Below are 26,926 nucleotides of genomic sequence, written 5' to 3'. Positions count from 1 at the left end.
ATCGATACGCAGGATCTCACCCTCGCCGTCCGGTCCCGGAGCCGTGCCACCGTCCCCCTCGCAGAGCCGGAAGACAGAAGCCGGGTGAGTATGAGAAGCAAAGAAGACTTCACAGGCGGCAGAAGACTCTGTGGTCTTCACTGAGGTAACGCACAGCACTGCAGATGTGCGCCATTGCTCCACACACCTACACATACTCCGGTCACTGTAAGGGTGCAGGGCACGGGGGGGGGGGTGGGGGTGCCCTGGGCAGCATTTGGTACCTCTTTTGGCAAAGTTAAGCATATATACAGCTGGGCACTGTATATATGTATGAGCCCCCGCCAAAAAATTGCATTTTTAAGCGGGACAGAAGCCCGCCGCCGAGGGGGCGGGGCTTCTTCCTCAGCACTCACCAGCGCCATTTTATCTCCACAGCTCCGCTGAGAGGATGCTCCCCAGGCTCTCCCCTGGTCACATAATTAGGCGCAAAAAGCAGTATAAACAGCAGCTACTGGGTTAACATTAAGTTACTGTGTTATTCCTGGGTTTATAGCGCTGGGGTGTGTGCTGGCATACTCTCTCTCTGTCTCTCCAAAGGGCCTTGTGGGGGAACTGTCTTCAGAGAGGGCATTCCCTGTGTGTGTGGTGTGTCGGTACGCTTGTGTCGACATGTCTGATGAGGAAGGCTATGTGGAAGCAGAGCGGGAGCAAATGAATTTGGTGTCTCCGCCGACGGCGCAGACACCTGATTGGATGGATATGTGGAAGGTTTTAAATGATAATGTTAATTCCTTGCATAAAAAGTTAGAAAAAGCTGAAGCCTCGGGACAGTCAGGGTCCCAACCTGTGCCTGATCCTATGTCGCAGAGGCCGTCAGGGTCTCAGAAGCGCCCACTATCCCAAACTGTTGACACAGATACCGACATGGATTCTGACTCCAGTGTCGATTACGATGATGCAAAGTTACAGTCAAAATTGGCTAAATCCATCCGTTATATGATTATAGCAATTAAGGATGTGTTGCACATCACAGAGGAAACCCCAGTCCCTGACAAGAGGGTGCATATGTATGGGGAAAAGAAGCCGGAGGTAACCTTTCCCCCCTCACACGAGCTAAATGAGTTATGTGAAAAGGCTTGGGAATCTCCAGATAAAAAACTGCAGATTTCCAAAAGGATTCTTATGGCGTATGCTTTCCCGCCAACGGACAGGTTACGCTGGGAATCCTCCCCTAGGGTGGACAAAGCTTTAACACGCTTATCCAAGGAGGTAGCCCTGCCGTCACAGGGTACGGCTACCCTCAAAGATGCTGCGGATCGCAAACAGGAGGTTACCCTGAAGTCCATTTATACACATTCAGGTACCTTACTGAGGCCGGCAATCGCGTCGGCCTGGGTGTGTAGTGCTGTAGCAGCATGGACGGATACCTTATCTGAGGAAATTGATACCTTAGACAAGGATACTGTATTGTTGACCCTGGGGCATATTAAAGATGCTGTCCTATATATGAGAGATGCTCAAAGAGACATTAGTCTACTGGGTTCTAGAATAAATGCTATGTCGATTTCTGCCAGAAGGGTCCTGTGGACTCGGCAATGGACAGGTGATGCCGACTCAAAAGGCATATGGAGGTTTTACCTTACAAGGGTGAGGAATTGTTTGGGGAGGGTCTCTCGGACCTGGTCTCCACAGCTACAGCTGGAAAGTCAAATTTTTTGCCTTTTATTCCCTCACAGCCTAAGAGAGCACCGTATTATCAAATGCAGTCCTTTCGATCACAAAGAAACAAGAAAGTCCGAGGTGCGTCCTTTCTTGCCAGAGGCAGGGGCAGAGGTAAGAAGCTGCACAAAACAGCTAGTTCCCAGGAACAGAAGTCCTCCCCGGCCTCTACAAAATCCACCGCATGACGCTGGGGCTCCACAGGCGGAGCTAGGCCCGGTGGGGGCACGTCTTCGGAATTTCAGCCACAAGTGGATTCACTCCCGGGTGGATCCCTGGGCGATAGAAATTGTGTCTCAGGGATACAAGCTGGAATTCGAAGAGATGCCCCCTCACCGATACCTCAAATCGGCCCTACCAGCTTCCCCCCACGAGAGGGAAATAGTGTTAACTGCAATTCACAAATTGTATCTTCAACAGGTGGTGGTCAAGGTTCCCCTCCTTCAACAGGGAAGGGGTTATTATTCGACCATGTTTGTAGTTCCGAAACCGGACGGTTCGGTCAGACCCATATTGAATTTAAAATCCCTGAACATATACCTGAAAAGGTTCAAGTTCAAGATGGAATCGCTGAGAGCGGTCATCGCAAGCCTGGAAGGGGGGGATTTTATGGTGTCTCTGGACATAAAGGATGCATACCTTCATGTCCCCATTTATCCACCTCATCAGGCGTACCTCAGATTTGTGGTACAGGATTGTCATTACCAATTTCAGACGTTGCCGTTTGGTGTCGGTACGTGTGTGTCGGCATGTCTGAAGCGGAAGGCTCGTCTAAGGAGGAGGTAGAGCAGATGATTGTGGTGTCTCCGTCGGCACAGTCGACACCTGATTGGATGGATATGTGGAATGTTTTAAATGCAAATGTGTCTTTATTACATAAAAGATTGGACTAAGCAGAGTCCAGAGAAAAAGCAGGGTCAATCCATGGCTTTGACTGTGTCACAAGGCCCTTCAGGGTCTCATAAACGTCCCCTGTCCCAGGTAGCAGACACTGATACCGACACGGATTCTGACTCCAGTGTCGACTACGATGATGCGAGGTTACACCCAAGGGTGGCCAAAAGTATTCATTATATGATTATTGCAATAAAAGATGTTTTGCATATCACAGAGGACCCCTCAGTGCCTGACACGAGGGTATGCATGTTTAAGGAGAAGAAACCTGAGGTAACCTTTCCCCCATCTTATGAGCTGAACGCTTTATTTGAAAAAGCTTGGGAAACTCCAGACAAGAAACTGCAGATTCCCAAGAGAATTCTTATGGCGTATTCTTTCCCCACACAGGACAGGTTACGGTGGGAATCCTCGCCCAGGGTGAACAAGGCTTTGACACGCTTGTCCAAAAAGGTGGCGCTACCGTCTCCAGACACGGCAGCCCTCAAGGATCCTGCTGATCGCAGACAGGAGACTACCTTAAAATCAATTTATACACATACGGGGGCCTTGCTCAGACCAGCAGTAGCGTCGGCATGGGTATGTAGCGCAATAGCAGCATGGACAGATAACTTGTCATCTGACATTGACACCCTAGATAAGGATAGCATTTTATTGACCTTGGGTCATATAAAAGACGCAGCGTTATATATGAGAGACGCTGCGAGAGACGTTCGGCTGTTAGGTTCAAGAGCCAATGCCATGGCAATTTCTGCTAGGCGAGCCCTGTGGACCCGCCAATGGACAGATGATGCCGATTCAAAGAGACATGTGGAAACTTTGCCTTACAAGGGTGAGGTTTTATTTGGGGAGGGCCTTGCGGACTTCCACAGCTACCGCGGGTAAATCTTTTTTGCCTTATGTTCCCCCACAGCAAAAGAAAACACCTCAATATTTCGGTCGCATAAGTCCAGAAAAGGCCGGGGCTCTTCCTTCCTCGCCAGAGGTAAGGGTTGAGGGAAAAGAATGCCTGCTACGGCTAGTTCCCAGGAACAGAAGTCCTCCCCGGCTTCTACAAAATCCACCGCATGACGCTGGGGCTCCACTGCGGGGGTCCGCGCCAGTGGGGGCACGTCTTCGACTCTTCAGCCAGATCTGGGTTCTGTCAAATTTGGATCTTTGGGCGATAGAAATTGTATCCCAAGGCTACAAACTGGAATTCGAAGAAGTCCCTCCTCGCCGATTTTTCAAGTCGGCTTTGCCAGCCTCTCCCCCAGAGAGGGAAATAGTTTTAGCTGCAATACAAAAGCCGTGTCAACAGCAAGTGATTATCAAGGTTCCCCTAGTGCAACAGGGGAAGGGGTACTATTCAACTCTATTTGTGGTCCCGAAACCGGATGGCTCGGTCAGACCCATTCTGAATCTAAAATCCCTAAACCTGTATCTAAAAAAGTTCAAATTCAAGATGGAATCTCTCCGGGCAGTGATCTCCAGCCTGGAATGGGGGGATTTTATGCTGTCACTAGACATAAAGGATGCATACCTTCATGTCCCCATTTATCCTCCTCATCAGGCGTACCTGAGATTCGCTGTACAGGACTGTCATTACCAGTTTCAGACATTGCCGTTTGGGCTGTCCACGGACCCGAGGATTTTCACCAAGGTAATGGCGGAAAAGATGGTGCTCCTACGCAGGCAAGGAGTCACAATTATCCCATACTTGGACGATCTACTGATAAAAGCGAGATCGAGAGATCAGTTGCTGAAAAGCGTGTCACTCTCCCTGAGAGTGCTGCAGCAACACGGCTGGATCCTAAATCTGCCAAAATCGCAGTTGATTCCAACGACTCGGCTATCATTTTTAGGCATGATTCTGGATACGGAAAAGAAGAGGGTTTTTCTCCCAACGGAAAAAGCCCAGGAACTCCAGAGCATGGTCAGAGACCTGTTAAAGCCAAAAAGAGTGTCAGTTCATCAATGCACTCGAGTACTGGGAAAAATGGTGGTGGCCTACGAGACCATACCCTTCGGCAGGTTCCATGCGAGGACATTTCAGTGGGACCTTCTGGACAAATGGTCGGGGTCCCATCTACAAATACATCAGAAAATAAGCCTGTCCCCCAGGGCCAGGGTGTCTCTCCTGTGATGGCTGCAGAGTGCTCACCTTCTAGAGGGTCACAGGTTCGGCATTCAAGACTGGGTTCTGGTGACCACGGACGCGAGCCTCCGAGGATGGGGAGCAGTCACACAAGGAAGAAATTTTCAGGGACTGTGGTCGAGCCAGGAGGCTTGTCTACACATCAACGTGCTGGAATTAAGGGCCATATACAACGGCCTACGACAAGCGGAGACTCTTCTTCACGACCTACCTGTTCTGATTCAATCAGACAACGTCACAGCAGTGGCTCATGTAAACCGCCAAGGCGGGACAAGGAGCAGAGTGGCAATGGCGGAAGCCACCAGGATTCTTCGCTGGGCGGAAAATCACGTAAGCGCGCTGTCAGCAGTCTTCATTCCGGGAGTGGACAACTGGGAAGCAGACTTCCTCAGCAGACACGACCTCCATCCAGGAGAGTGGGGTCTTCATCAAGAAGTTTTTGCAGAGATAACAAGTCGTTGGGGGCTTCCTCAAATAGACATGATGGCGTCACGCCTCAACAAGAAACTTCGGAGGTATTGTTCCAGGTCAAGGGACCCTCAGGCGGTAGCAGTAGACGCCCTGGGGACACCATGGCTGTTTCCGTCGGTCTGTGTCTTCCCTCCTCTTCCACTCATCTCAAAAATACTGAGAATCATAAGACGAAAAAGAGTCCATACAATACTCATTGTTCTGGATTGGCCTCGGAGGGCCTGGTATTCAGATCTTCAGCAAATGCTCACAGAAGATCCGTGGCCTCTTCCTTCCAGGGAGGACCTGTTGCAGCAGGGGCCCTGCGTGTTCCAAGACTTACCGCGGTTACGTTTGACGGCATGGCCGTTGAACGCCAAATCCTAGCTAGGAAAGGTATTACGGGGGAGGTCATCCCTACTCTGATAAAAGCTAGGAAGGAGGTGACGGCGAAACATTATCACCGTATCTGGAGGAGATATGTATCTTGGTGTGAAGAATGCTCCTATGGAAGATTTTCACCTGGGCCGTTTTATCCACTTTCTGCAGACAGGAGTGGATATGGGCCTAAAGTTAGGCTCTATTAAGGTACAGATTTCGACCATGTCAATATTCTTTCAGAAGGAATTGGCTTCTCTCCCAGAAGTTCAGACTTTTGTGAAGGGAGTGCTGCACATCCAGCCTCCTTTTGTGCCCCCAGTGGCACCATGGGACCTTAACGTGGTGTTACAGTTCCTTAAGTCACACTGGCTTGAACCTCTACAAACAGTTGAGTTGAAATTTCTCATTTGGAAAGTGATCATGTTGTTAGCCTTGGCATCTGCGAGGCGGGTGTCTGAATTGGCGGCTTTGTCTCACAAAAGCCCCTATCTGATTTTCCATGTGGATAGAGCGGAGTTGAGGACTCGTCCTCAATTTCTGCCTAAGGTGGTTTCATCGTTTCATATGAACCAGCCTATTGTGGAGCCTGTGGCTACGGGGGACTTGGAGGATTCCAGGTCTCTTGATGTAGTCAGGACCTTAAAGGTTTATGTAGCCAGGACGGCTCGGGTTAGGAAAACAGAGGCACTGTTTGTCCTGTATGCAGCCAACAAGGTTGGCGCCCCTGCTTCTAAGCAGACTATTGCCCGCTGGATCTGTAACACGATTCAGCAGGCTCATTCTACGGCTGGATTGCCGGTACCAAATTCGGTAAAGGCCCATTCCACTAGGAAGGTGGGCTCTTCTTGGGCGGCTGCCTGAGGTGTCTCGGCATTGCAACTTTGCCGAGCGGTTACTTGGTCGGGTTCAAACACTTTTGCTAAAGTCTACAAGTTTGATACCTTGGCTGAGGAGGACCTCATGTTTGCTCAATCGGTGCTGCAGAGTCATCCGCACTCTCCCGCCCGGTCTGGAGCTTTGGTATAATCCCCATGGTTTTTACGGAGTCCCCAGCATCCTCTAGGACGTAAGAGAAAATAAGATTTTAAACCTACCGGTAAATCTTTTTCTCCTAGTCCGTTGAGGATGCTGGGCGCCCGTCCCAGTGCGGACTAAATTCTGCAAGACTTGTATATAGTTATTGCTTACATAAGGGTTATGTTACAGTTTTGATCAGTCTCTGGCTGATGCTGTTTTGTTTCATACTGTTAACTGGTTCGTATGTTCCAAGTTGTGCGGTGTGGATGGTGTGGCTGGTATGTATCTTGCCCTTAGATTAACAAAAATCCTTTCCTCGTACTGTCCGTCTCCTCTGGGCACAGTTCTTTAACTGAGGTCTGGAGGAGGGGCATAGAGGGAGGAGCCAGTGCACACCCATCTAAAGTCTTTAGAGTGCCCATGTCTCCTGCGGAGCCCGTCTATACCCCATGGTCCTTATGGAGTCCCCAGCATCCTCTACGGACTAGGAGAAAAAGATTTACCGGTAGGTTTAAAATCTTATTATTTATCTTACCCAACAGAAAATACACTTTTCTCTGACGTCCTAGTGGATGCTGGGAACTCCGTAAGGACCATGGGGAATAGACGGGCTCCGCAGGAGACTGGGCACTCTAAAAGAAAGATTAGGTACTATCTGGTGTGCACTGGCTCCTCCCTCTATGCCCCTCCTCCAGACCTCAGTTAGAATCTGTGCCCGGCCAGAGCTGGGTGCTCCTAGTGGGCTCTCCTGAGCTTGCTAGAAAGAAAGTATTTGTTAGGTTTTTTATTTTCAGTGAGATCTGCTGGCAACAAACTCACTGCTACGTGGGACTGAGGGGAGAGAAGCAAACCTACCTGCGTACAGCTAGCTTGTGCTTCTTAGGATACTGGACACCATTAGCTCCAGAGGGTTCGAACACAGGGCCTGACCTCGATCATCCGTTCCCGGAGCCGCGCCGCCGTCCCCCTTGCAGAGCCAGAAGACAGAAGAAGGAGATGAAATCGGCGGCAGAAGACTCCGGTCTTCATTAAGGTAGCGCACAGCACTGCAGCTGTGCGCCATTGCTCCCACTGCACACCACACACTCCGGTCACTGTAGGGTGCAGGGCGCTGGAGGGGGGGCGCCCTGGGCAGCAATATATACACATAATACAGTCTGGAAAACTGTATATGTGTAAAAAACCCGCCATTAAGCTATACAAAACACGGGAGAAGCCCGCCGCTGAGGGGCCTTCTTCCTCAGCACACCAGCGCCATTTTCTCTTCACAGCTCCGCTGGAAGGACGCTCCCCAGGCTCTCCCCTGCAGTATCCTGTACAAGAAGGGTAAAAAAGAGAGGGGGGGGCACATAAATTTAGGCGCAAATAGGATGATAAGCAGCTATTGGGAAAAATCACTCATTATAGTGTAAATCCCTGTGTTATACAGCGCTGTGGTGTGTGCTGGCATACTCTCTCTCTGTCTCCCCAAAGGACTTTGTGGGGTCCTGTCCTCAGTCAGAGCATTCCCTGTGTGTGTGCGGTGTGTCGGTACGGCTGTGTCGACATGTTTGATGAGGAGGGTTACGTGGAGGCGGAGCAAGGGCAGATAAGTGTGGTGTCGCCCCCGACGGGGCCGACACCGGATTGGATGGATATGTGGAAGGTCTTAACAGACAGTGTCAACTCCTTACATAAAAGGTTCGATGACGCAGCAGCCTTGGGACAGCCGGGATCTCAGCCCGCGCCTGCCCAGGCGTCTCAGAGGCCATCAGGGGCTCATAAACGCCCGCTAGCTCAGATGGTAGACACAGATGTCGACACGGAGTCTGACTCCAGTGTAGATGAGGATGAGACAAATGCACAGTCTTCAAAAGCCATCCGATGCATGATTACTGCAATGAAAAATGTATTGCACATTTCTGATGTTAACCCGGTTACTACCAAGAAGGGTATTATGTTTGGGGAGAAAAAGCAGCCAGTGACTTTTCCCCCATCTGATGAATTAAATGAATTGTGTGAGGAAGCGTGGAGTTCCCCCTATAAGAAACTAGTGATTTCTAAGAGGTTACTGATGGCGTACCCTTTCCCGCCAACGGACAGGTTACGTTGGGAAACATCCCCTAGGGTGGACAAGGCGCTCACACGGTTATCAAAAAAGGTGGCACTGCCGTCTCAGGATACGGCCGCCCTAAAGGAGCCTGCGGATAGAAAGCAGGAAGCTATCCTGAAGTCTGTGTATACACACTCAGGTACTATACTGAGACCTGCTATTGCTTCAGCATGGATGTGTAGTGCTGCAGCCGCATGGTCTGATACCCTGTCAGACAACATTGATTCCCTCGACAGGGATACTATTTTGCTAACCATAGAACATATAAAAGACGTTGTCTTATATATGCGGGATGCACAGAGGGACATTTGCCTGCTGGCATCTAGAATTAATGCAATGTCCATTTCTGCCAGGAGAGTATTATGGACTCGGCAGTGGACAGGTGATGCTGATTCTAAAAGACACATGGAGGTTTTGCCTTATAAGGGTGAGGAATTGTTTGGGGACGGTCTCTCGGACCTCGTATCCACGGCAACAGCCGGGAAGTCAACTTTTTTACCTCAGGTTCCCTCACAGCCTAAGAAAGCACTGTATTATCATGTACAGTCCTTTCGGCCTCAGAAAGGCAAGCGGATCAGAGGCGCATCCTTTCTGCCCAGAGGCAGGGGTAGAGGAAAGAAGCTGCACCAGGCAGCCAGTTCCCAGGAACAAAAATCCTCCCCCGCTTCCTCTAAGTCCACCGCATGACGCTGGGGCTCCACAGGCGGAGCCGGGTGCAGTGGGGGCGCGTCTCCGAAACTTCAGCAACCAGTGGGTTCACTCACAAGTGGATCTCTGGGCTGTACAAATTGTATCTCAGGGATACAAGCTGGAGTTCGAGGCGACTCCCCCTCGCCGTTACCTCAAATCAGCCTTGCCAGCTGCTCCCAGGGAAAGGGAGGTAGTACTGGCGGCAATTCACAAGCTGTACCTCCAGCAGGTGATAAAATAGGTTCCCCTCCTTCAACAGGGACGGGGTTACTATTCCACAATGTTTGTGGTACCGAAACCAGACGGTTCGGTGAGACCCATTCTGAATTTAAAATCCTTGAACACTTATATAAGGAAGTTCAAGTTCAAAATGGAATCGCTCAGGGCGGTTATTGCAAGCCTGGAAGAGGGGGATTTTATGGTGTCGCTGGACATCAAGGATGCTTACTTGCATGTCCCCATTTACCCACCTCACCAGGAGTACCTCAGGTTTGTGGTACAGGATTATCATTACCAATTCCAGACGTTGCCGTTTGGTCTGTCCACGGCACCGAGAGTATTTACCAAGGTAATGGCCGAAATGATGATACTCCTTCGGAAGAAGGGAGTTATAATTATCCCGTACTTGGACGATCTCCTTATAAAGGCGAGGTCCAGAGAGCAGTTGTTAGTCAGCGTAGCACTCTCTCGGGAAGTGTTGCAACAGCACGGCTGGATTCTGAATGTCCCAAAGTCGCAGCTGATTCCTGCGACGCGTCAGCTTTTCCTGGGCATGATTCTGGACACAGAACAGAAGAAGGTGTTTCTCCCAGTGGAGAAGGCCCAGGAATTGTCCTCTCTGGTCAGGGACCTCCTGAAACCAAAACAGGTGTCGGTGCATCACTGCACGCGAGTCCTGGGAAAGATGGTGGCTTCTTACGAAGCAATTCCCTTCGGCAGGTTCCATGCAAGGATCTTTCAGTGGGATCTGTTAGACAAATGGTCCGGATCGCATCTTCAGATGCATCGGTTGATCACCCTGTCCCCAAGGGCCAGGGTGTCTCTGCTGTGATGGCTGCAGAGTGCTCCTCTTCTCGAGGGCCGCAGATTCGGCATACAGGACTGGGTCCTGGTGACCACGGATGCAAGCCTCCGAGGATGGGGGGCAGTCACTCAGGGAAGGAACTTCCAAGGACAGTGGTCAAGTCAGGAGACTTCACTTCACATAAATATACTGGAACTAAGGGCCATTTACAACGCCCTGAGTCAAGCAGAGACCCTGCTTCAAAACCAACCAGTGCTGATTCAATCAGACAACATCACGGCGGTCGCCCATGTAAACCGCCAGGGCGGCACAAGAAGCAGGATGGCGATGGCAGAAGCCACAAGGATTCTCTGATGGGCGGATAATCACGTGCTAGCACTGTCAGCAGTGTTCCTTCCGGGAGTGGACAACTGGGAAGCAGATTTCCTCAGCAGGCACGACCTCCACCCGGGAGAGTGGGGACTTCATCCAGAAGTCTTCACGCAGATTGTAAACCGTTGGGAACAGCCACAGGTGGACATGATGGCGTCCCGCCTCAACAAAAAGCTAAAAAAATATTGCGCCAGGTCAAGGGACCCTCAGGCGATAGCTGTGGACGCACTAGTGACACCGTGGGTGTACCAGTCGGTTTATGTGTTCCCTCCTCTGCCTCTCATACCCAAGGTACTGAGGATAGTAAGAAAGAGAGGAGTAAGAACTATACTCATCGTTCCGGATTGGCCAAGAAGAACTTGGTACCCAGAACTACAAGAAATGATCTCAGAGGACCCATGGCCTCTGCCTCTCAGACAGGACCTGTTACAGCAGGGGCCCTGTCTATTCCAAGACTTACCGCGGCTGCGTTTGACGGCATGGCGGTTGAACGCCGGATCCTAACGGAAAAGGGCATTCCAGATGAAGTGATTCCTACGCTGATAAAAGCTAGGAAGGATGTGACAGCAAAATCATTATCACCGCATATGGCGGAAATATGTTGCCTGGTGTGAGGCCAGGAAGGCCCCAACAGAGGAATTCCAGCTGGGGCGATTTCTGCACTTCCTACAGTCAGGTGTGACTATGGGCCTAAAATTGGGGTCCATAAAGGTCCAGATTTCGGCCCTATCTATTTTCTTTCAAAAGAACTGGCTTCACTGCCTGAAGTTAAGACGTTTGTTAAGGGAGTACTGCATATTCAGCCCCCTTTTGTGCCTCCAGTGGCACCTTGGGATCTTAACGTTGTGTTGGATTTCCTGAAATCCCACTGGTTTGAGCCACTTAAGACCGTGGAGCTAAAATATCTCACGTGGAAGCATTTGAACCAACCTATTGTGGTGCCTGCGGCTACTCTGGACTTGGAGGACTCCAAGTTACTGGATGTAGTCAGGGCTTTGAAAATCTATGTAGCCAGGACGGCTGGAGTCAGGAAAACTGACTCGCTGTTTATCCTGCCTGCACCCAACAAGCTTCAAAGCAAACTATTGCGCACTGGATCTGTAACACGATTCAGCAAGCTCATTCTGCGGCAGGGTTACCGCATCCTAAATCGGTAAAAGCCCATTCCACAAGGAAGGTGGGCTCTTCTTGGGCGGCTGCCCGAGGGGTCTCGGCTTTACAGCTTTGCCGAGCTGTTACTTGGTCGGGTTCAAACACATTTGCTAAGTTCTACAAGTTTGATACCCTGGCTGAGGAGGACCTTGCCTTTGCTCATTCGGTGCTGCAGAGTCATCCGCACTCTCCCGCCCGTTTGGGAGCTTTGGTATAATCCCCATGGTCCTTACGGAGTTCCCAGCATCCACTAGGATGTCAGAGAAAATAAGAATTTACTCACCGGTAATTCTATTTCTCGTAGTCCGTAGTGGATGCTGGGCGCCCGTCCCAAGTGTGGACTCTCTGCAATACATGTATATAGTTATTGCTTAACTAAAGGGTTATTGTTATGAGCCATCTGTTACTGAGGCTCAGTTGTTGTTCATACTGTTAACTGGGTATGGTTATCACAAGTTGTACAGTGTGATTGGTGTGGCTGGTATGAGTCTTACCCTGGATTCCAAATCCTTTCCTTGTTGTGTCAGCTCTTCCGGGCACAGTTTCCTTAACTGAGGTCTGGAGGAGGGGCATAGAGGGAGGAGCCAGTGCACACCAGATAGTACCTAATCTTTCTTTTAGAGTGCCCAGTCTCCTGCGGAGCCCGTCTATTCCCCATGGTCCTTACGGAGTTCCCAGCATCCACTACGGACTACGAGAAATAGAATTACCGGTGAGTAAATTCTTATTTTTAAAATATATGCATAATATTTTTAATACTGCTCATATACCATTCATTTGATGTCATTTAGACCTGTCAAGAACACAACTGGTAAAGTCTTAAAATGCTCATGTCTCAAATGCACAGTGCAAGCAGGACAACACCCTCGATGACACGTAATGGGTCTACTACGGCATACCGGTGCTCGGGATCCCGGCGCCGGTGGGATCGCGACCGCCGGTATGCCGGCAGCGGGGCGAGTGCAAAAGAGCCCCTTGTGGGCTCACTGCGCTTGCCACGCTGTGCTCGCCACGATGGTGGCGCGCTACGCGCACCACGCTTTTTATTATTCCTCCAGGGGTGTTGTGGACACACCAAGAGGGAAAATAGTTGTCGGTATGCAGGGTGTCGGGAATCTGGCATATGAAGTGCCACCCCACGTAAGGACATAGAACACTGGTCCATTAAACTACAGACTGCATGAACAGAACAGAAGTCACTGTGGGGCAGTTTGGCGCATAATTGCGTTAACAAAATAAGCCATAAGAATAGTATATTTCACCCATATATGGAGGTGTAGGCATCTCAAGATACTTCCAGCACTGTTCCAGTAGCATAATTGCCAGGTTTGCATCAGGTGTTTTTCCATACAGAGACAGATACACCAAACAAAATCATATGCACAAAAATATTAACATTGGTTTTAATATTGAAAAACTCATTCACTATTAGTTTTGCTTTGAATAAAAAGCCCTCTATAATAACTCAGATATAATTGTCCTTGCCTAAGAATAAAAGTAGCTAAAATACATTCACAAAATCATATGATATATGAACGAGTAATAAAGAAATCAGCTATAAGCCTCAAAGGTGAATGGCATAAGAAGGGCACCACCTGGCTCAGCCTGCTAACCCCTAGAGGACCCGTCTGCTACCCACATGACCCATTGTAAACATGTATTATTATTCATGATTGAGCTTCATTTGCTCTGTTCAGCGGAGTCTGGATTCTTGGCAGTCAGAGGGAGGGAATGGAGCTTCTTATGTCTAGTGCCAGGCTGTAGCCTCTGCATCTTAGTGGTCAGGTATAGCAGCTGTACTCAGACAGCACAATGCAGGTAGGTCGGACTCTGTCAGTGATGATGGAAGTGACATTGGCACTGAAGATTTATCAGTGATGAGCCCGCAGCTTGCTATCTGGTACCTTGGCACCACTAGAACTTGACAGAGGATACCAGGAACTGTTCCCTGTCACCACATTGGGGGTGCTTCCTTATTCCACTTTCACACTAAAAACACGGTCCAACATGGCTTATTGAACACCATCTCATGCCATGTCACAGCTGCTTGAAACCATGTTCACACTGCAAGCTGCACCCGGATTATTGCTGGGTCGTCCCTTTGCCGAAGCTTGGAGATTACATCATCTGAAAGCACCAGTTATCCAGCTCTCTGCTACCCTTAGCGTGTCCCAGGTCGGATAACCTTGGCTGCGCTTTCACACTGAGGACTACCCAGGTCAGTCCTGAGTTTGACCATGGTTGCGACTAGTGCAGTTACCAATACCCATTTCACACAGAGCCTCTGACACATACAACCGACTAGTTTGGCCTTGAGTAAAAATAAAGCAGCCAGTATTTACCCTGCACAGAAACAAAATAGCCCACCCAAATCTAATTCTCTCTGCACATGTTACACCTGTCCCCCCCCCCTTCCTGCAGTGCACATGGTTTTGCCCATTAGAGGAAGATTTTGCTTTTGCGATCAGCCCTGAATTAGGCCCAAACGCCTTTAAATAAAATCAATATAAATGGCGAGATATGATGTTACTGAGTATAATTGGGGAGTTTTGTGTTCATTAGTAATGCTTTCAATTCTTACAAATCATCTCAAATCACCATGTGATGTCACAGAATCTTCTCTCTCATGGGGGTGTCTTGAGCGTGTTGGTCATCTTTATGCTCATTTGCAGAGTGCGGATGGAGTTGGGACTCCTGTTTCAGAAGGATCTTTAGCCCCCAGCATAGGGCTGGTATACTGTAAGCCCCAATACTAAGGATGTCTGCAGCCGGCGTAGGAGCAGCAGTGCTGCCACATGCATCTGCAATAAGCTGTCTAAGAAGAAAAAGTGGACAGTGAATTAGCCCCACAGTAATCACAGTGCTGGGTATTTAGGACTGTGTGTCTGGAACCAAGTAAATAGCTCTTGGGAACAGCAGTGGAACCAGACAATGTCACTCACAGTTCAGTATCTATAGAAGGCAATATTACAAACCACTGACACTCTGGGGCATATTTATCACAATACACATTTTTAACATAAATATTTTTTGTGTAAATTCGCAGATTGAGAATGAATATTTTCCTATGAATTTACCATTTGTTTCTTGCCAGGAGACGGTTTCCAATAAGAGCCCGTCATGGGGAAGAGCTGGAAGCAGTGTACAAGTGTAATGCTATCGCACTGCTGCTTGCTTCAGGTCCCTAGCAGCCAATGCGTGGCCATCAGCTGGTGCATGCGTCACTGGGGTCCTATGGAGAGGGATCCGTAGGATTTAGCGAAACTACCCATAGGCTACTAAAGGAGATGGCACTACCTATCGGTGCCATGCCCAGGAATACATGGCATTACGTAGCTTGGTAAAACTGTTTCTATAGGGACTGCATTTGCACTCGGAAACGGAAAGGACCGCAGCCCTGTGATCACTCCATGGTACATCTGGGGAATCCTTAATATTTGTGGGTACCCCTTTTTCGGGGAATATCCCACAAATATTGAATGACTGGTTACCAGCCCCGTCAAAATGATTGAACAACATAGCAGTAATGTCAGCGCCTGAACTCAGTAACACTTGAACTACTTCATCGGGAGCTATTTAGTGGCCATGGGCGCTCAAAAAGAGTTGAGGAGCAACATTAGCCTTTCATTATACATGCTGAATAGGCCCCATTGTATGGGTGGCTACATACGGCAACCTGTTTGGATGTGATCATTATGACTTATAATAGTAATATGGGGGCCGCACAGGTGGCATAGCTATTCTGCTCTGCACCATAATGTGTGCTGAGTGTCTACTATACTGTATGTTAGACAACATACTGTAAATTTCAAGCACCAGTGGAGCATGGACTGATGTGAAATATTTTTCATAAGGCGCTGCATTATAATAACTTAATAAATACATGAATATTTCTGCTAGGCATAGCCTAATTTTATAATATCCCTTTTAGGCCGCCAACAATAACCCGGGTTATTGCATGTGAATGTACAGCAACCCGGGTTGCTGCGCAGCCTGAAAGGGGCCAGTTGAAATAACCTGTGCAGCGAGCACGATTGAAAATGGGTTCAACTCAGCTTGCAGTGCAGTGGGAGCAGGTAAGCCAGGTCCCGTTGACGGCTTAAGAAGGCACTTGGAGATCATCTCATCTCAATAAGCCCAAACGGGCTGTCAGTCTGAAAGGGGTCTCTGTCAGGTCGGTCCTGGGAAGGACTTGTGTACAAATCTCATGTGCGACCTGCCTCTGCGGTCTGAAAGGAATATAATAGATCTCTGTTAAGGTGTGAGCACACTAGCAGCTTGCAGTTGCTTCTTGTTTGCTTAATTGTTATTATAGGGCCCATTTATCATAGGATATTTGCGGATTATTCCCCGAAAACACCAGGGGAAGGGGGTGGGGGGGACTGCAAATATTTAGTATCACACAAATGTATTACTGAGGGACAGCAGCAGGTCTCTTTGGTATCTGCTGTGATCCCTCCATTCCCTACTGCAGCCGCAACACCCATAGGTACCATGTGGGATGCGAAGCTGCCATATTTACCAAGCTCCAGAATACAAAGCATTTCTGAGCTTGGCCTCCGCAGCTAACGCCATCTGAAGATGCCATTAGTCTATTGTACCCTCTGGCCTATTCTTCTCATAATTAGCTGGCACTGTGGGTGTAGATTGTTACATTCAGTGCGATTCTGGGTGCTAATATTGTGCCCAGATTGCATTGTAAGTGTGATTCTTGATAAATGGGCCCCTATATGAATAAGATTGACAGGAGGGTTTTGCAGGGAGATAAATGGATTATGGGAACTGAAAACAGTGGTACTCTAATTCATGCTGTGTCCAGAGTTAGTAACGATGTTAGCTGTGCTAGGCAAAGTGCTGCAGCAAAATATCGTAATATATATTTTCTCTGACATCCTAGTGGATGCTGGGTACTCCGTAAGGACCATGGGGAATAGACGGGCTCCGCAGGAGACTGGGCACTCTTTAAAGAAAGATTAGGTACTACATCTGGTGTGCACTGGCTCCTCCCTCTATGCCCCTCCTCCAGACCTCAGTTAGGGAATCTGTGCCCGGCCAGAGCTGGATGCACTTAGTGGGCTCTCCTGAGATCACTATAAAGAAAGTATTTGTTAGTTTTTTTTATTTTCAGTGAGATCTGCTGGCAACAGACTCACTGCTACGTGGGACTTAGGGGAGAGAAGCAAACCTACCTGCTTGCAGCTAGCTTGTGCTTCTAAGGCTACTGGACACCATTAGCTCCAGAGGGATCGAACACAGGGCCCGACCTCGATCGTCCGTTCCCGGAGCCGCGCCGCCGTCCCCCTTGCAGAGCCAGAACACGGAAGATTCCGGAGAAAATCGGCGGCTGAAGACTCTTCAATAAGGTAGCGCACAGCACTGCAGCTGTGCGCCATTGCTCCCACAGCACACCACACGCTCCGGTCACTGGTGGGTGCAGGGCGCTGGGGGGGGGGGGGGGGCGCCCTGGGCTGCAATTAGTATACCTTGAGTGGCAAACTGCACATAATACAGTTCTAAACTGTATATGTGCCTAATCCCCCGCCATAATTATCATTAAAAAAGCGGGAGAAGCCCGCCGCTGAAGGGGCGGGGCTATCTTCCTCAGCACAGCCAGCGCCATTTTCTCTTCACAGCTCCGCTGGAAGGACGCTCCCCAGGCTCTCCCCTGCAGTATACACTGCAGAAAGGGTAAAAAAGAGAGGGGGGGCACATAAATTTAGGCGCAAAATTGTGATATAAGCAGCTATTGGGGGAAAATTCACTTTGTGTATAGTGTAAATCCCTCTGTTATATAGCGCTCTGGTGTGTGCTGGCATACTCTCTGTCTCCCCAAAGGACTTTGTGGGGTCCTGTCCTCAGTCAGAGCATTCCCTGTGTGTGTGTGCGGTGTGTCGGTACGTCTGTGTCAACATGTTTGATGAGGACGCTTACGTGGAGGCGGAGCAGGTGCCAATAAGTGTGATGTCGCCCCCTGCGGGGCCGACACCAGAGTGGATGGATATGTGGAAGGTATTAACCGACAGTGTCAACTCCTTGCATAAAAGGTTCGATGACGCAGCTTTGGGACAGCCGGCATCTCAGCCCGCGCCTGCCCAGGCATCTCAGAGGCCGTCAGGGGCTCAAAAACGCCCGCTACCTCAGATGGCAGACACAGATGTTGACACGGAGTCTGACTCCAGTGTCGACGAGGTTGAGACAAATGTACAATCCACTAAGGCCATCCGATGCATGATTACGGCAATGAAAAATGTGTTGCACATTTCTGACATTAACCCGGTTACCACAAAAAAGGGTATTATGTTTGGGGAGAAAAAGCAACCAGTGGTTTTTCCCCCATCTGATGAGTTAAATGAATTGTGTGAAGAAGCGTGGTGTTCCCCAGATAAGAAACTAGTGATTTCTAAGCGGTTACTAATGGCGTACCCTTTCCCGCCAACGGACAGGTTACGCTGGGAGACATCCCCTAAGGTGGACAAGGCGCTCACACACTTATCAAAAAAGGTGGTACTGCCTTCTCAGGATATGGCCGCCTTAAAGGAGCCTGCGGATAGAAAGCAGGAGGCTATCCTGAAGTCTGTGTATACACACTCAGGTACTATACTGAGACCTGCAATTGCTTCAGCCTGGATGTGTAGTGCTGCAGCTGCTTGGTCTGATACCCTGTCAGACAACATTGATTCCCTCGACAGGGATACTATTTTGCTAACCATAGAACATATAAAAGACGTCGTCTTATATATGAGGGATGCACAGAGGGACATTTGCCGGCTGGCATCTAGAATTAATGCAATGTCCATTTCTGCCAGGAGAGTATCATGGACTCGGCAGTGGACAGGTGATGCTGATTCTAAAAGGCACATGGAAATTTTGCCTTGTAAGGGTGAGGAATTGTTTGGGGACGGTCTCTCGGACCTCGTGTCCACAGCAACAGCTGGGAAGTCGACTTTTTTACCTCAGGTTCCCTCACAGCCTAAGAAAGCACCGTATTATCAAGTACAGTCCTTTCGGCCTCAGAAAGGCAAGCGGGTCAGAGGCGCGTCCTTTCTGCCCAGAGGCAGGGGTAGAGGGAAAAAGCTGCACCAGATAGCCAGTTCCCAGGAACAAATATCCTCCCCTGCTTCCACTAAGTCCACCGCATGACGCTGGGGCTCCACAGGTGGAGCCAGGTGCGGTGGGGGCCCGTCTCCGGAACTTCAGCGACCAGTGGGTTCGCTCACAGGTGGATCTCTGGGTTCTACAGGTATCTCAGGGATACAAGCTGGAGTTCGAGACGTCTCCCCCTCGCAGTTACCTCAAATCAGCCTTGCCTGCTACTCCCAAGGAAAGGGAGGTAGTACTGGCGGCAATTCACAAGCTGTACCTCCAGCAGGTGATAATCAAAGTTCCTCTCCTTTAACAGGGACGAGGTTACTATTCCACAATGTTTGTGATACCGAAACCAGACGGTTCGGTGAGACCCATTCTAAATTTGAAATCCTTGAACACTTATATAAGGAAGTTCAAGTTCAAAATAGAATCGCTCAGGGCGGTTATTGCAAGCCTGGAAGAGGGGGATTTTATGGTGTCACTGGACATCATGGATGCTTCCCTACATGTCCCCATTTACCCACCTCACCAGGAGTACCTCAGGTTTGTGGTACAGGACTGCCATTACCAATTCCAGACGTTGCCGTTTGGTCTGTCCACGGCACCGAGGGTATTTACCAAGGTAATGGCTGAAATGATGATACTCCTTCGAAAGAAGGGAGTTATAATTATCCCGTACTTGGACGATATCCTTATAAAGGCGAGGTCCAAGGAGCAGTTGTTGGTCGGAGTAGCACTATCTCAGGAAGTGCTACAACAGCACGGCTGGATTCTGAATATCCCAAAGTCGCAGCTGGTTCCTACGACGCGTCTGCTGATATTGGGCATGTTTCTGGACACAGAACAGAAGAAGGTGTTTCTCCCGGAGGAGAAGGCCAAGGAGTTGTCATCTCTGGTCAGAGACCTCCTGAAACCAAAACAGGTGTCGGTGCATCATTGCACGCGAGTCCTGGAAAAGATGGTAGCTTCTTACGAAGCAATTCCCTTCGGCAGGTTCCATGCAAGGAATTTTCAGTGGGACCTGTTAGACAAGTGAGGATCGCATCTTCAGATGCATCGGATGATCACCCTGTCCCCGAGGGCCAGGGTGTCTCTGCTGTGGTGGCTGCAGAGTGCTCATCTTCTCGAGGGCCGCAGATTCGGCATTCAGGACTGGGTCCTGGTGACCACGGATGCAAGCCTCCGAGGTTGGGGAGCAGTCACTCAGGGAAGAAACTTCCAAGGACAATGGTCGAGTCAGGAGACTTCCCTACACATAAATATTCTGGACCTAAGGGCCATTTACAATGCCTTAAGTCAAGCAGAACCCCTGCTTCAAAACCAGCCGTGCTGATTCAGTCAGACAACATCACGGCTGTCGCCCATGTAAACCGACAAGGCGGCACAAGAAGCAGGATGGCGTTGGCAGAAGCCACAAGGATTCTCCGATGGGCGGAGAATCACGTGCTAACACTGTCAGCAGTGTTCATTCCGGGTGTGGAAAACTAGGAAGCAGACTTCCTCAGCAGGCACGACCTCCACTCGGGAGAGTGGGAACTTCATCCAGAAGTCTTCACGCAGATTGTAAACCGTTGGGAACGGCCACGGGTGGACATGATGGCGTCCCGCCTCAACAAAAAGCTAAAAAAGTATTGCGCCAGGTCAAGAGACCCTCAGGCGATAGCTGTGGACGCACTAGTGACACCGTGGGTGTACCAGTCGGTTTATGTGTTCCCTCCTCTTCCTGTCATACCCAAGGTACTGAGGATAGTAAGTGAGAGAGGAGTAAGAACCATACTCGTAGTTCCGGATTGACCAAGAAGAACTTGGTACCCAGAACTACAAGAAATGATCTCGGAGGACCCATGGCCTCTGTCTCTCAGACAGGACCTGTTACTGCAGGGGCCCTGTCTATTCCAAGACTTACCGCGGCTGCATTTGAAGGCTTGGCGGTTGAACGCCGGATCGTAACGGAAAAGGGCGTTCCAGATGAAGTGATTCCTACGCTGTTAAAGGCTAGGAAAGACGCTGCCTGAAGTTCAGACGTTGTTAAGGGAGTGCTGCATATTCAGCCCCCTTTTGTTCCTCCAGTGACACCTTGGGATCTCAACGTAGTGTTGGATTTCCTAAAATCACATTGTTTTGAGCCACTTCAGACCGTGGAGTTGAAGTATCTCACGTGGAAAGTGGTCATGCTTTTGGCCTTGGCTTCGGCTAGGCGTGTGTCAGAATTGGCGGCTTTGTCATGTAAAAGCCCTTATCTGATCTTCCATATGGACTGGGCAGAATTGAGGACTCGTCCCCAATTTCTCCCTAAGGTGGTATCAGCGTTTCATTTGAACCAACCTATTGTGGTGCCTGCGGCTACTCGGGACTTGGAGGATTCCAAGTTGCTGGACGTAGTCCAGCCCTGGAAATCTATGTTTCCAGGACGGCTAGAGTCAGAAAAACTGACTCGCTGTTTATCCTGCATGCACCCAACAAGCTGGGTGCTCCTGCTTCTAAGCAGACTATTGCTCGCTGGATCTGTAGCACGATTCAACTTGCACATTCTGCGGCTGGACTGCCGCATCCTAAATCAGTAAAAGCCCATTCCACGAGTAAGGTGGGCTCTTCTTGGGCGGCTGCCCGAGGGGTCTCGGCTTTTCAACTTTGCCGAGCTGCTACCTGGTCGGGGTCAAACACGTTTGCAAAATTCTACAAGTTTGATACCCTGGCTGAGGAGGACCTTGAGTTTGCTCATTCGGTGCTGCAGAGTCATCCACACTCTCCCGCCCGTTTGGGAGCTTTGGTATAATCCCCATGGTCCTTACGGAGTACCCAGCATCCACTAGGACGTCAGAGAAAATAAGAATTTACTCACCGGTAATTCTATTTCTCGTAGTCCGTAGTGGATGCTGGGAGCCCGTCCCAAGTGCGGACTTCTGCAATACTTGTATATAGTTATTGCTTAACTATAGGGTTATTGTTCTGAGCCATCTGTTGAATGAGGCTCAGCTATTGTTCATACTGTTAACTGGGTATAGTTATCTCAAGTTGTACGGTGTGATTGGTGTGGCTGGTATGAGTCTTACCCTGGATTCCAAATCCTTTCCTGGTAATGTCAGCTCTTCCGGGCACAGTTTCCCTAACTGAGGTCTGGAGGAGGGGCATAGAGGGAGGAGCCAGTGCACACCAGATGTAGTACCTAATCTTTCTTTAAAGAGTGCCCAGTCTCCTGCGGAGCCCGTCTATTCCCCATGGTCCTTACGGAGTACCCAGCATCCACTACGGACTACGAGAAATAGAATTACCGGTGAGTAAATTCTTATTTTTTTTTATATTTGCAGATTACAACTACAAAACCAACTAAAAAGGATTTTGTTTCTTTAAACAGTTGGGATCTTTGTAAACTTGCTGCATTGATATAGATTATCAGTATACAGTGTGCAGCGTGTGTTGCTAGATGGTTATGTAAGAGAATGACACTGCTTCCAAGCTCAGTCACTGGTCTCATCTTTCACACGGGAACTGAGCTGGGATTCCCTGCTTCATACTTATGGTATTTTCTTAGCAGTGAAACATGCCTTAAGTCAGGAAAAGTTCAACAATTCCGGCTATTCTAATGTACTTCTTCAAAGCATCCCTTTGTTGCACAACTAAAATACATGGCATAACTCATGAATACCATAAAGAATAACAAAGTGGATTATAAAGAACACATTTTGCACATTAAAGTGCAACTATCTCTTGTTTTGAAACATTGTGTGAAATGTGCTGTCCCATTATCAAGATGTAGTTTGAAGTGCTGCCCGTGAAAAAATGATTATATAGCTGATCCATTTATACATTCCACTGTGTAAGTCACAAACAATGAGTGAGGTCACCTAAGTGGCCAGTGTTTCCTAGGTTACATACCTGTAGGTCTCATAAATTGAGCTGAGTACATTGCTTTTAGATATAGCAAAACTGCCTTAGAGATATAACTACAGATTTGTTCTGATTACAGTTTTTATAACACTATGGGGGTAATTCTGAGTTGATCGCAGCAGGATTTTTGTTAGCAGTTGGGCAAAACCATGTGCACTGCAGGTGGGGCAGATATAACATTTGCAGAGAGAGTTAGATTTGGGTGGGTTATTTTGTTTCTGTGCAGGGTAAATACTGGCTGTTTTATTTTATACTGCAATTTAGATTGTAGATTGAACACACCACACCCAAATCTAACTCTATCTGCACATGTTATATCTGCCTCCCCTGCAGTGCACATGGTTTTGCCCAACTGCTAACAAAGATCCTGCTGCGATCAACTCAGAATTACCCCCTATGGGCGGTATCCTATTAGCCATGGTAAAATCACACTTTTTCCCAATGTTTCACCAATGTTTTTTTACAGGCTATCCAATACCTTTCCTCCCGAAAACACACAAGTTCAGTGAAACCTGTGTGTTTTCGGTGGCCGCAGCCCCAAAATGGGACTGCTTTCAGGGATTTGGTTTCGCATTCCTGAAGTAGGTGAAACGAAACCCCTGATAAGCCGTGCCTTGCCCTGGCTTATCGGGGCTAATTGGATAGCCCCAGATGCACCAATTACTCGCGGTCCATTACCGCAGGTAATAGGGGATTCAGTAAGTTTTCCGGACAGTCGGGATCCCGACAGTCAAAATCCTGACATTAAGTGCAGCGTGTCCCCACGCTTCGGGCTCGGTGGCAAGCTTTGTTCGCCACATTATTATATTCCCCCTTGGGTGGTGGCGTGGACCACCACCCTAGTGGGAATACCGGGCGGCGGTCAGGATTTCGACCGCCGGCATTTTGACTGTTGTCGTTATTTCGACCACCGGGATCCCGACTGTCGGGAAATTAACTGCATCCCATAATAGGATGCCGTCCATGTTTTAAAAGGCACAGATTTGATTCTGTAACAGATTCAGATTTAGTCAGCTACAAGTGCATTAGTGAGGTTGGGCACTCATGCTGGCCAATGAGGTCTGGCTCTTAGTATTCGGGTTCACCCCAAAGATGTTTGAGGAGGTCATGGTCTTCCACATTAAACAATGCAAACAGTTTTCTGATGACCCTAAGTCTGTGGGGGCACTGTCATATAGAAACAGGGAAGATCCTTCCTCAAACTGTTGCCACAAAGTTGGAAGCATACAATTCTCTAGAATGTCATTGTATGAGTGCTTTGTAGCATGGGGTTCTCTCTTCACTGCAACTAAGGAGTCCAGATGAAAAACAGCCTCATCTACAAAACTTTTGGCTGTGCTTTACTTCACTCCAGCAGACATTTACTATTGCTCATTGTGATCTTAGGCTTGTCTGCGACTGCTCACCCATGGAAACCCAAATCATGAATTCCCAACGTACAGTTCTTGTGCTACTGTTACTTCCAGATACATATCGGAACACTGTAGAGAGAGAGTTGCTTGATTTTGTGAGCTATTTGCTTTAGTACTTGCCAATTTCAAGCTTGTGTGGCCTACTGCTTTGCAGCTGAGTCGTTGTAGCTCCTAGACGTTTCCACTGCACACCGACATCTGCCTCAGTCATGTCAGAGTTTAGTTTTGTAAAATAAAAAGTAATAAGTATGGGGTGAGGATCATGGGCCTAATTCAGACCTGATCGCAGCAGCAAAATTGTTCTCTAATGGGCAAAACCATGTGCACTGCAGGGGGGCAGATATAACGTGCAGAGAGAGTTAGATTTGGGTGGGTTATTGTGTTTCTGTGCAGGGTAAATACTGGCTGCTTTATTTTTACACTGCAATTTAGATTTCAGTTTAAACTCAACCCACACAAATCTAACTCTCTCTGACATGTTATATTTGCCCCACCTGCAGTGCACATGGGGGGTCATTCCGAGTTGTTCGCTCTGTATTTTTTTCTCGCAACGGAGCAATTAGTCGCTAATGCGCATGCGCAATGTCCGCAGTGCGACTGCGCCAAGTAAATTTGCTATGCAGTTAGGTTTTTTACTCACGCCATTACGAGGTTTTTTCTTCGTTCTGGTGATCGTAATGTGATTGACAGGAAGTGGGTGTTTCTGGGCGGAAACAGGCCGTTTTATGGGTGTGTGCGAAAAAACGCTACCGTTTCTGGGAAAAACGCGGGAGTGGCTGGAGAAACGGAGGAGTGTCTGGGCGAACGCTGGGTGTGTTTGTGACGTCAAACCAGGAACGACAAGCACTGAACTGATCGCAGATGCCGAGTAAGTCTGGAGCTACTCAGAAACTGCTAAGAAGTGTCTATTCGCAATTCTGCTAATCTTTCGTTCGCAATTTTGATAAGCTAAGATTCACTCCCAGTAGGGGGCGGCTTAGCGTGTGCAAAGCTGCTAAAAGCAGCTTGCAAGCGAATAACTCGGAATGACCCCCATGGTTTTTGCCCATTAGAAAACAATTTTACTGCTGCGATCAGGTCTGAATTAGGCCCCTTATCTCCCTATTCTTCACACAAAAAAGATGGGAACACACATGCGACATAATGTACAAACTACAGAATATTGGTACTTTGCGCATTTGCAGGACCCGTTATGCACATGCGCGAACAGACCCTGCAATGAAGGTGGCAGGATGGCAGCAGGCTGTCAGTGATTGATAGTCTGCTGCTGTCTGGGCGAGATTCCTGGCCTTTTTAACAGGCACAAGTTGCCCGATGGTCAGTGAGAAAATGGATGCTGTGTCCTAGGATGCTTGTAATAGACGCCTCTGCTGCATTACAATACAGTGCTATCACTGCTGCTTCCAACTCCAGCCACACCTGAATCAGGCATTTTACTTGATAAAGGAAACACTCTGTAGACAAAAACATTATACCAAGTGATCTGGAGGGAAGGATTGAACACCCAGATGTTGCAGTACTATTTAAATAAGCTTTTATACACGGTCCAGCCATATTATTATGACCACCAGCTAGGTGCAGTGACCAACTGTTTGCTTCAGAGCCCCATACGTAGCAGGGTTCGCTTAACTGTCATTTTAGACACACGTCTGGTAGCCCCCAGGTTCATTTTGATGATGAGCTGCTCTACTGTAGCATTTCGGTCGGCCTCACACACCTTCGAAGCCTACGTTCACCTGTTATAAAAATGGTTTGTGGTGCTCTGCAGTTTCTACGTCGGTTATTCGCATTTGTCCAGTCACGGTACAGCCTCACCACAGCAGCACACGCACAGATCACAAACTGCGCTGTTCCAGAAATACTGCCACCCTTGGCCCGAAAGCCAATAATCATCCCTTTTTGCAGCTCAGATAAATCGCCCCTTTTACCCATGACAGCATCGAATTATATGTGTGCAGACGGCCTATCGAACACCTTAAATACCCACCGAACCAGCGCACGACACGTGACTTACTTCATGGGACGTCAAATGTAGGAGGTGGTCATAACAATGTGACCCGACCATGTATATTCTTTATCTGATATCTTGGTTGATCTCAAATATTTATTTACTCTTCCACACAAAAATGAGAGAATACTGCCATTCACCACCCCTAATTAGTGCACTTAATAAACCAGGGTTCTCAAACTAGGGGTCAATTTCATTTAGAACAGGGGTATTTTTCCTGGGCGGGAGTACAAATATTCTACCCACTTACACTATGTGGGACTCTCTTGAAATATTCCTTAGTTTTCCAGGGTGCATATAGTTTCACTCTAGGGGGTGTAGTTACTAAAGTGCGGGTTTATAGTAGTGGAGAGTGGCCAGAGGGGGTAATTCAGACCTGATCATAGCAGCAAATTTGTTAGCAGTTGGGCAAAACCAAGTGCACTGCAGGTGGGGCAGATATAACATTGTAGAGAGAGTTAGATTTGGGTGGGTTATATTGTTTCTGTGCAGGGTAAATACTGGCTGCTTTATTTTTACACTGCAATTTAGATTTCAGTTTGAACACACCCCACCCAAATCTAACTCTGTCTGCACATGTTACATCTTCCCCCCCTGCAGTTCACATGGTTTTGCCCAACTG

The 26,926-nt window shown here is 48.6% G+C and overlaps 1 protein-coding gene across 4 annotated transcripts in view; it reads left to right on the top strand.

Moving 5' to 3' along the window:
* PRKAR1B (protein kinase cAMP-dependent type I regulatory subunit beta) overlaps positions 1-26,926 on the top strand; it is a 428,398-nt gene that overhangs the window by 124,032 nt on the left and 277,440 nt on the right. The gene's annotated exons all lie outside the window — the stretch shown is intronic.

The sequence above is a fragment of the Pseudophryne corroboree genome, chromosome 7 (genome assembly GCF_028390025.1).
Source record: "Pseudophryne corroboree isolate aPseCor3 chromosome 7, aPseCor3.hap2, whole genome shotgun sequence".
Classification (NCBI taxonomy): domain Eukaryota; kingdom Metazoa; phylum Chordata; class Amphibia; order Anura; family Myobatrachidae; genus Pseudophryne; species Pseudophryne corroboree.
This window is presented reverse-complemented; position numbering and strand designations above follow the sequence as displayed.